Below are 10,979 nucleotides of genomic sequence, written 5' to 3' on the forward strand. Positions count from 1 at the left end.
ATATGATGAGGCCCAGCAACACTTCGTCTGAATGAGTAAGCAGCTTGTGCATCCTGGTTTTCACGGAAAAAAGACAATCTTGAACGCACATGAAGGACATAGTTATTTATGGTTATGTCTAATGAATCTTGTTCATGTGGAAAGTCTGCCTAAAATTCAAGAGAACTGACCTCCAAATCTCAAGTCTTCTTGACTTGAATATCCTTAATTTTCCATGGAATCTTCTTTTAACACCTGCTCCCAATGATGCATTTATGTACCCAAGACAAAATTTATTCTAAGATATATGTGAATTTGGAGTTTCTGAATTAGATCAGCAAGTTACGGATGTTTACACAAATTACCCTGTGAATACAGTATACTCTGATTTACTTCATTTTAATGTTATTTAAGAAAAAAAAAAGGTCACTTGAACATATGCAGAAAAAAAAAGGTCACTTGAACATATGCATGTTTTAGGAAAAAATGTTTTGAAAATCTAGAATCTCCTTTTAAAATAAGAATAAAATAACTTTGCCCTTTACATGTATGCATTATTTTTCAATTGAAAAATATCCTTTAGTCTAAATCCAGTTGTTTTTATTTTTTCCTAAGGTTCCTCATTTGTAAAAATATGAACTCTTTCAAATCTAAATAATGATACACTATAATAAAATATTTAAATCTTAATTAAAATAATAATCTAATTAAAAATAAAATAAATATATTCTGTGTGGTATGTCTGATATTTTTCTGCACATTTTATGTCCCAATACTATGTCCATTCTGAAGAGTGCTTCCAGATAGGATACTCCTTTAGTGTTATTCTTTGATTTACCTGATTTCTTTACATACTTTTTTCAGATCATTTTTTGCTAAAATCCTCTTTTTTAACAACTCATACCATAGCAATTGCTCAGATTTGTCAGCTACTGATAGAAGACTTAGAAATATTACCTCAAGACTCCACTTTCTTTTGGCTGGGTTATTAATCTTGTAATTGATATTTTATGTTGTTGGAATGACTTTACTTTCTAAATGTTTTGTTGATGACATGTAATAATTCCAAATTATTCTTTAAAAATGAATATGCAAAAAGATGTTTTCTTAAATAGTATAAAACCAACTCTTCATAATCTGCAAAAAGATTTCTCTGGCAACATGAGAATTACACAAAAGTCCTGTCTTCTGCCATAGTTCATTTTTCTCCTAATGTGGATTTCAGTGCTACTCTGGGTGTGGTTCCAACTTGAGTAAAGAGTGAGCAAGGTGTCTGCACATGGATATCTGAGTTTTGAAGGCATGCCTCTTTATGGCTTTAATGCAAATACTCAAGGGATCTTTTATAATTGAAGATTATAATTTAATGGCTAAGTGAATGAAATTATTTAAGAAAAAGTATAAAGATATAAAGTATTAGGGCAAATCTGTGGAAGGGAATTGTGAGTTTTAGATCAGTAAAGAGAAGAGTCAATGTAGATGAACAATAAAATCTGTGTCTAGTTTTATATAATTATGTTCTTTCTGAAATTTCTACCTGGGTTGGTATCTAGATAACAGGAGAAATATTTACCAAGGATTTGTCTTTTCCACAATTAATGCTGCTGTTGTACTTGTTTACTGTTTTCTTTTTTGTTATTGTTTCCTCCTAATATTTCACACTTTAATGCAGTTACTCAGTTACTAGTTAACAGACATGTATTGAATATCTTATCAGGCAGCAGAATGATGGGTTTTGTAGACCATGGGTCCCTCTCTTCCTGATTCCTAGTGGAATGATAGACATGTGTTATATATAAATTATCAAAATAAGACAGACTGTGCTATATCCTAAGGCAGATTTAAAAAACAAGTGCTATGGGACAATCGTGAGCCGAATTTTAATTCTGACTTGAATTGGGAAAAATTTCTTAGAAAAATGTGATATTAGAGTTATGCCCCATAAAGTCAAGACTTCGATTTAGGGCAGTTGTGGGATTTCGTGCATGAAGAACTTGTAGAAAAACAAGAATAATGAGAGTGCAGGGTCTGTTTTGGGAAAGAAGAAATGGTCAGCAGAGGCAGGAAGACCAGATAGATGGCTCTTTCCAAAGTCTCTCAAAAGACAATATAGGCCAGAATAAGGGAGAGACTATGAAGAAGAAACAAATTCAAGAAAGTATTCTCATAAGAGTCACATGCTCATTATTTTTTTCTTATTTCAAAAAGTCAAAAAATATGAAGGAACTGACATAGGTTACGTATATTTAATACACACCAATATTATATATATTAATATATAACAAAAAATTAGAAAAGAAAACCTGGAAAGGTTTCCATGTAACTAAAAGTTGTGCCTATAAATTAGTTTATGGATAACTTTCAGGTATTTGAGTATTTGGCATTTTAATTATTAGTTGCAAAAGTGAATGTTTGGAATATTCAGGAAGTATTCAGATTCAGCATAATAAATAACTTGTTAGAGGTAGTACTGTACTCTAAATTTCAGACAAAACATCCATCTGACACTAAAACTTCATTACACCAACATATAGTGTTTGCATAATAAACCATATTTACGTAAGCTATCATTCAGCTAAAACCAGTCTTGCCTCTTTTAAGAATACTGCAATGTTTTATATTAGACATAAATTAGGGAAGTATTTTGTATTCAAAATGTATGTATCTAAAACCTAACTTGTAATGATTCTGTTAAGTATTTAATCTGTGACATTTGCTAGCACAATATTATGCAAGCATCTTTTAAAAGTCTTGTTTATGTAGCACATTTGACATGCCTTGTTCACTAACATTAATTCCTGCTGTATTTTTCTTTATATGCTAAATTTCATATGGGTTCCAGCTGTGATAGTCTAACTCTGACAAGGAACAATTGTTCTGCAATAAGTGACGAGGATACCGTTTGTTGGCTGATATACAAAAAGCACAAATGATATTGACATCTTTGTGCAATTATTTTACAGCCTGTTGTTCTCAAGTTCTAAAATGAATTTGGGATTGAAGAATATTTAGATTTTTAAAAACACGTGTTTTTTTCCTGAACTTAAAACAAAATTGAATTAGTTTTACTTATTCAATACTGTTATTGATTTGGGGCATTTCAGCTTTCCATTAGATCCAGAAATAAAATAAATATTTTTAATCACTTATTTCTAAACCATTGCTGTGCTGTTATCTTTGCACTGTAATGGAAATCACAGTATATTCCCTAATATTTTGATTTTTAGAAGAAAATTATTATTCATAAGATCATAACTGTTAAAAGGTTCCATCATGTGTCTGGCTAATTCAATTAAATTTATTTCATTTTTCACTTGTTGGATAAGTTTATGTTAAATTAAAAAAGAAAAATCATAGCACCAAAATACTTCTAGAAGGCTGTATAGGTAGATCATGGAACTTAAGACAAGAGGAATAAAAAGTTTGTATAAAACATGGAAGACTGAACTAAATGAGATTAATTGTAAGGTGTTTTAGGTTAGCAGTTATCTCAAAGACCACTATTTGTTTTTTTAAATAAATATCTCAATTAAGACATTTTCAGACATACAGAGAATGTTATCAAGTGTATATGCTCAAAAGACTCAAATTCAGCAAATATTTTGATTTTGTTAGATATACTTGCTTCTGATTTATCTCAAAGAAATAAAACATTAGAGTTGAAGTCCCATAATCCCTTTCTTCATCCCATGTCCCTCTGTCTCTTTCCAGAGATAACCATTAAACAGGTATAACTTCATCTCATCCATATTTTTATATTCAGACCTCTCTGTCATTAATCTCCGCTACTAGACAATATGACTAAAGCACAATTTATAAATCCATTTCTCTCTTTATGAACTTAAGTTTGCAGTTTTTGCCTATTCAAAGCTGTTAAAAGTAGAATTAAAACTTTAAAACAGTGTTGCAAACGACATCTTTCTACATATGTCCTTGGGTTCATGTGTGAGCGTTGCTCATTGTGTGTGTACCTGCCAGAGAAATTGCTCTGTAAGGAACGTGCACCTACATCTCCCACGTCAATTTGTCATTCTTCCAGGCAGCTAACACCTAGTTTCTTCTCTTAGTGTTCACACTCCTCTATTGCTTCTCACTCACATCTGATGACTCTACTTTATTTCACTGAAATAATAGAAGCAATGAACATACCAATATTCTCTCACTTCCAGACCTGTACATCTCACCTGTTGATTCCTGTGTTCTCTGCTTCCCTTGCTCTTTGTTGTAGGGATGAATGTCTGTGCTATATAGGCCAAGTCCTCCACTGTGTAAAGGCCCCATCTTCCCTTGCCTACTTCTGTCTCCTGAATTATCCATTTTTCCTTCTCCATTTGATAGCTCTTCTCCGAATAACGTGGTATAATATTTTGATCTTAAAAAAATTCCCTCGATGTACATCCACCCAGCCTACTTCTTTACATCTTTAGTCTTTTAGTCCAAAACACCAATTCCTCTCTTCCCCAACTCTTTTAAAACCACTGTAATTATTCTTTCATTCTTGCACTTGACCAAACCTTTCTTGTCAAGTCAAAATTTAATTTCACGTTGTAAAAACCAGTTAGTCTTTATTTTATATGGATGATCATCTCCCCCGAAACCTTTTATTTGTTTTGCTTCCTAGAAGCCATGTTTTTTTGTTTGATTTGGTTTGGTTTGTTAACCAACTCATTGGCCATTTCTTGTTCATCTCTTTTGATGAGCTCAATTACTGTTCTCAGCTTCTAAATACTGGAATGCCCAGGACTTATTATTCAGATTTCTTTTATTTTTTGTCTTCTCCATCTACACTTGCTCCTTGTGGGAGGCTGGGACCACTAGCTCCAATATCTCATCTGAAGTCTAGATGGCCATGCTTCTTCTCTCTGCATGAGATTGTCTCTCTCATGTATTCATTCATTGCCCTTTGGGTTTCTTATTTTTTGAAGTTCATGTTTATATCCATTGCTCATTTCCCAGTGTAGTCTTTGTTTTTTAATCTGCTTATTTTCTTATTCATTTTAGTAGGAGATTTTTTTGTTTTGTTTTTTGTATTCTGGTTGCTAATCTTTGGTTGCTAATAAGACTGTAGCTTTTCTTTTAAGTTATAATGTCTTTTATCAAATAGATTTTTAAATTCAGATGTTGGTCTGTTTGTCCATTTTCTCCTTTATGCCTGTGCTTTTTGTTTTGTTTAAGTATCCTTTTTCACCCCCAATTCATAAAGATATGCTATTTCATTTTCTCCTAATATTTAAAACTTTTTTCATTTTATGTCAAGTTCTTTAAATGATTCATTTGCTTATTTTTTTATTGTTGTTTCTCTGTTTATATTGTGATATAAAATGTCATTTGCTTTTTGTTTAGATAATCAATCATTCCAGTGTTATTTACTGAATTCCCTGCCTTTTTCTCACAGGTATGTAATACCATTCTCTGTCCGCTATCACTGACATCAGTGTTGGTACATTTGCAGTTCCTTATTCCGGTCTCCTAGTTTACATGTTTATTCCTGCTTCAGCGTTAGTCTCTGAGGTCTAATCACAGTAGCTTTATAGGTTTCTTATCAAATGTGATGAATTTCTCTGTCTTTTTCTACTTCAATATTGCTATTATTAACTCTTTGGCAATCCATCTGAATTTTCAGATCAAGGCAATTTCTGAAGCAAAAAAATAAAAACCAACAATCTACTTTGAAGAATTTATAGATTCGTTTTGAATTTTTACAAAAATTCTTTCTAGTTTTATAAGGAATGTAATTCTTCACTTTAAGACCTTGTGTGTTTGGTTGTTATGTAATTTTTTCTATGAAAACTCTAAACAACTGTGAAATTTTCCTTATTATTTTGGTTTTGTAATATTTGTATTTTCGCTTTTGAGGATGGGAGTCAAATTAATTCTTTAAATTAGGTTTTACTGATATATATCAACTCTCTTAATTTTTATTTATTGATCGTATGTAGGAAACCTAGCTGCAATCTTGTATTGATTTTATGGATTAGTTCTATAGATTCTCTTGGATTAGTGTGAGGACTTTCACATTTTCTCTGAATGATGCTAATTCGTTGCCTCATTTTTCTTTTTTTGCTTCTTATTTCTTTTGTTTGTATTTATTTATATTATTTTATTATTATTATTTAAAGTTATTATCCCTTTAATTAAATTATTTTGAAGTATTAGTAGAGTGCATTCTTATCTTATTTCTGTATTTAAAGAGAATGCATTAAAGATTTCACCATTGACTATATTTTTTGGAAGATGGCTTTATCGTGTTAACGGGTTCTCTTTTCTTCCTACTCTATTAAGATATATTATTTTTTAATGAATGCTAAGTAATATCAAATGTTTTCCCACTTATATTGAGATGATTAAATCATTCGTCTACTTTAAACTATTAATGCAATGAGTTATATTAGTAGAATTTTTATTATTAAATCATTATTGAAATTTCTGAGATAAACGCTACTGTCTCTTTTCATATAATATATACGTACATAGATTATATTGTTTGTTATATATTATGTATATTATAATATATATTGACTAAGTTGTATTTACATTATTATATGTGAGATTTATCATGAACATTATATATGACAGGTCTTCAAAAGTTCATGGAAAGGGCCAACCCCGTGGCTCACTCGGGAGAGTGCGGCGCTGGGAGCGCAGCAGCGCTCCCGCCGCAGGTTCGGATCCTATATAGGGATGGCAGGTGCGCTCACTTGGGCAACACCAAGCCAAGGGTTGCAATCCCCTTACCGGATTATGTAAAGGAGGTTTTCCCTTGTCCAATTTGCACATCAATTATACATGCATGATTAAAAACCTAGGAAGTGTTTACTCTTTTTCACTTCTTTTAGAGCACTTTGTTCAAGACAAGCGTAACATATTACAAAGTTTTCTTAGAAGTTTACTTGCCTGTAAAACTGGCTTGGTTTTTGTGTATGTATGTTGTTTTGTTTTTTGGTGTTTTGTTTCTTAAACCACTGATAAATCTTTCTACTTCTTTGGTCATTTTTGACAAGTTATAATTTCGTGAAAAATTTTTCTTTTTATCTGAGTTTTTATATTTGTTAGCATAAGTTGCTAGAATATTCTTATTTTCAACTTTTTAACTTTTCCTGTAGTTATGTGCCCATTTTCATTTCTAATATTGTCTATTTGCATTACTTTTCTTATTTTTTACCTTAATCAAATTTTTCCTAGAGCTTTGCTATTTTATTAGTCTTCACAGATACTGTATCATATTACTTTTTTATCTTTTCCACCATTTCTTTGTTTCCTATTTTGTTAATTTGTGCCCTTATATTTTTTCCTTCCATGTACATTATTTTATGTTATGTTTCTAATTTCTTGAGTTGAATGCTTTTATGCAAGTGCTATTTCTGATACTGTTGAAAGTTCCTTGTTTTCTTGTCCCTGGGATCTGTGGTCCTCTCCTTGGATACATTTTTGGTCTCCTGTACTTGAATATAGACTACCCTGTTTGAATGTCATTTTCTGAGAATACTGAAAAATACGTATGGCCCTAGTGAAGAATATATGCTGAATTTCATGATGGGGAGATGGCAGACCTGTGTACTGGCTGCAGTCTCATGGTCCAGACTGCTGATTTGAAACTAACAAAGGGTTGCTGGATACGTCTCCTCACTAGGATCATCTTTCACTGGCAATGGAAAAGTTATAACACCAATGACTAATAGGTGTGTCAATAGTAAGTCTGAATAATATGACCTGTATGTAGTTGTGGAAAGGAGAAATGTTCATATGAAACAATGAGTCATAAAATTGTTGACAAATTCTGTGGTTCAGACTTAAAGGACTTATGACTTCAGAGGAGAAAAAAGCATTGACAGCTAACATAGTTGTGGGAAGTCTCATATCCTAGTATGGTCATTTTTCCTTGTGCTTTTAATAATGTGTAAGGTTAAAAATATACAATTGGAAAGGAGTATCATTGTAATTGAGGTAAACAGTATGACTAAAACATGAGAGCATAAGTCATGTTCATGGGACAATGATAAGATGAAATTAACCAGAGTAGAAGCTGATTATTTGGTCATGGAGGAAAAACTGTTAGTAGGTAGCAGTGAGTCTCATTCTGTATAACCTTGATTACTACCACAGGAAATTTTTTTAAAAAGTAAATATTTTGGGAGGCAGGAATCTAACACGAAAATGATGATAGTGATGATGAAGAAAATGATGATAATAATTACATACATTTTTTGAAGCTTATTATATGCCAAACATTGTTCCAAGTGCTTTATGTGAATAATTTAAATGAATTCGCAGAAAAATCTTGAAGTGGGTGTTATTATTATTATTATTATCATTGTTGGTAGTAGTGTTGTTGTCATCATCATCATCATTATTGTTTTATGCTAATTGTAGATGCTTCGATCATCTAACATGCCTAAGTAGATGACAGGGCTAGAACTCTTAGCAGACATTATGCTTCTAAAGTCATTAAAATTAGTCTGCTGTGTCCCAAAAGATGAATCTATGAAGGCATCTGGGGATGTCACTAGGAGGCTATGAATTGATTCAGCCATGCGGAGATAGAGGCGTGACCTCAGGAAGTAATAAATCAGACAGGTCTCCAAGGTTCCTAACATGGGTGACTGCAGCAATGAGGCATTCATTCTGCCTTCTTGAGTGGAATTAATTTTTTTCCCTTTCATTCTCTTTCTTCTCTTTTTCTATTCTCCCTCTCTCAGCCTTTCTTTTTGGTAATAAATTTGTGAATGAGGGATATTCAGGATTAGATATTTTATGTCCTTTTTCCCTCTTCCTAAAATGCTAAATAAGCTATAATACTATTGTAAAAACAAACAAACAAACTAAAAGAACAAAGGAGAAAGCATATTTTTGAAAAATTATGGAGGATTTAAGATATGTTTTGATTTCAGACCAAAAGAAATTCTTCAGTAACTAATCATGTTAGAACATGGTATTATCTCCTCACCTGTCCAGGTTTGTTGCTGACATCTTTTAGAAATTTACATTTAAAAAGTGCTTTCATTTAGAATCAATAGACTAATCCTTTCAGTAATTCATAAAATAACAAGAAATTCCTACCTCATAGATTTCATTGCTAATCAAAGAACTTTGGAAACAAGTTCTAGTAATCACTGTATCTATGTAATTTTAGACAAATTACCTAAATCCCTTCACTTCAGTCTCTCCATATATAAACTGAATGTAATGATACATTATTCTTTATCTTCTCTTACCTGAGAGGAGCGCAAACCATAAAGCAAACACATCTATAGTACAGAATATTTATTAGTCAAAGACATCATGAGAGGAATAAGGAAAAGGTCCTTTGCTTTGGTGAGTGTGCTACTTATTACTAGAGTATACTCATTATCAACTTATTCCAGTGACCTATCATCCAGCAGTTTATATTTATGTGGACCTCAGCACTAAAAATTGCACTACTGGCTTAGTCCAGGCCTTCTAAGAAACAGACCCCATGATGTACAAAAGAGTTATTTGTCAAAGAAGCCAGAGAATGTTGGTAGAGATGCCTTAAGACCGTGTTGCAGTTGAGAGCCTATACAAGGAGAGAGGGAAGGAAGGGCATTGGGTTGGAAGAGTTTCAGATTTCAGCCCAATTTCAAGAAACAATCATCCAGATCCGTGGGGAGTCCTCTAGTTAGAGTTGCCCATTGGAGGAGAACCCTGTGTCACTGAATGGGCCTGCCTTTGTTACACCGTCCTTCTCAGTCATTGGCTGAGGAAAGTAAACTGAGGAAAGTTGCCCTTATGGTGGTGAATGAAGATGCACAGCAGTAGGAAATCTGAGCCGTACATTTGCACAGTTACCACCTCCAGCATCTGGTACAAATATCACTATATTCAACTTCGTTCCCTTGTTTTTACTGAATCTACCCCAAAATAGCTTTATGTCTCCTACTCCATAAACATCTCCGATTCTGCTAGCTCATTTACGTCTTCTGTTCTATCCCCAGTCCTGGGAATATTGTTAGCCATTTCAACTATGTCCCATTGAATAAGTTTTCCTTCATCCTCTTCAGTGACATCTTACTGACTCCAAACTCTGAGTTACTCTAGGAATTTTCTCCCTAAGTTCTTGCTATGCTCAGTGTTTCTAGAGAGAGTCACCTAACTTTTTTTGATTTGGGATCACAAGAAAGTAACCCAAATTGGTTAAGATTACTGATTTTGAAGTTGAATATAAGTGGGTTTCTAATCTGGCTCCATTGCTTACTATCTGTCATTTTCAGCAGATTATACAAACTTTTAAGCCTCAATTTTCTGACCTGATGAATATAGTAATATCTTCTCTATGATATTGTGGATACAGTATTTAATAGTTGCTTAATGAATGATAGATACATTATTAATAACTTCACTTAAGACTTTTTACTTTTCTACACATTTTTACATTTTTAAACTCTTTTTTGCCTTCTCACTTGAGTTACTTCAAACCTTGTTTCACTCTTTCCAAGTCACATAATCTTGGGACCACATCTGCATTATTGAGAAGTGACAGCCCATTATTCATTTGGCATTTTTTGAGAACCTACTATGTGCCAGAAACTGTTTTTGGCAATGAGTATATAGTGTTGAGCCAAACAGAACAGGTCTTCAACTTGATGGAGCTTTCAATTTATTCCGTGCAATGTATTTCCTTGACTTCTGTGCTTTATACTTCAAAATCTCTTGTTAGTCTTTACTTCCTTTTTCTACCTCAGTTCTGTCCCGGAGAAGATTGTGCTAATTCTTTCCTAAGACTATCCCTAAATTCTCTCCTTATCTGGTTCTCCTGGAATCTTGCTCCAACAAGTGTTTCTTGATCTAGTGTGTCTCCAGTCTCTATCTCCTCTGGATCATCTTTTGCTTTCCTCAAAAATTTCTCCTAGGGCCGGCCTGGTGGCGCACTGGATAGTGCGCCGCTTGGGAAGCGTGGTGGCGCTCCCGCCCGAGGGTTCGGATCCCACATACAGACCGGTTCCCGCTCACTGGCTGAGCGAGGCGCGGGAGCAACACCGAGG

General features: G+C 33.3%; 1 protein-coding gene across 1 annotated transcript in view; it reads left to right on the forward strand.

The window, feature by feature from the left end:
• TRHDE (thyrotropin-releasing hormone degrading enzyme) overlaps window positions 1-10,979 on the forward strand; it is a 374,981-nt gene that overhangs the window by 252,951 nt on the left and 111,051 nt on the right. The window lies entirely within an intron of this gene.

This window comes from Galeopterus variegatus, unplaced genomic scaffold (assembly GCF_000696425.1).
Source record: "Galeopterus variegatus unplaced genomic scaffold, G_variegatus-3.0.2 Scaffold1058, whole genome shotgun sequence".
NCBI classification, from domain to species: Eukaryota; Metazoa; Chordata; class Mammalia; order Dermoptera; family Cynocephalidae; genus Galeopterus; species Galeopterus variegatus.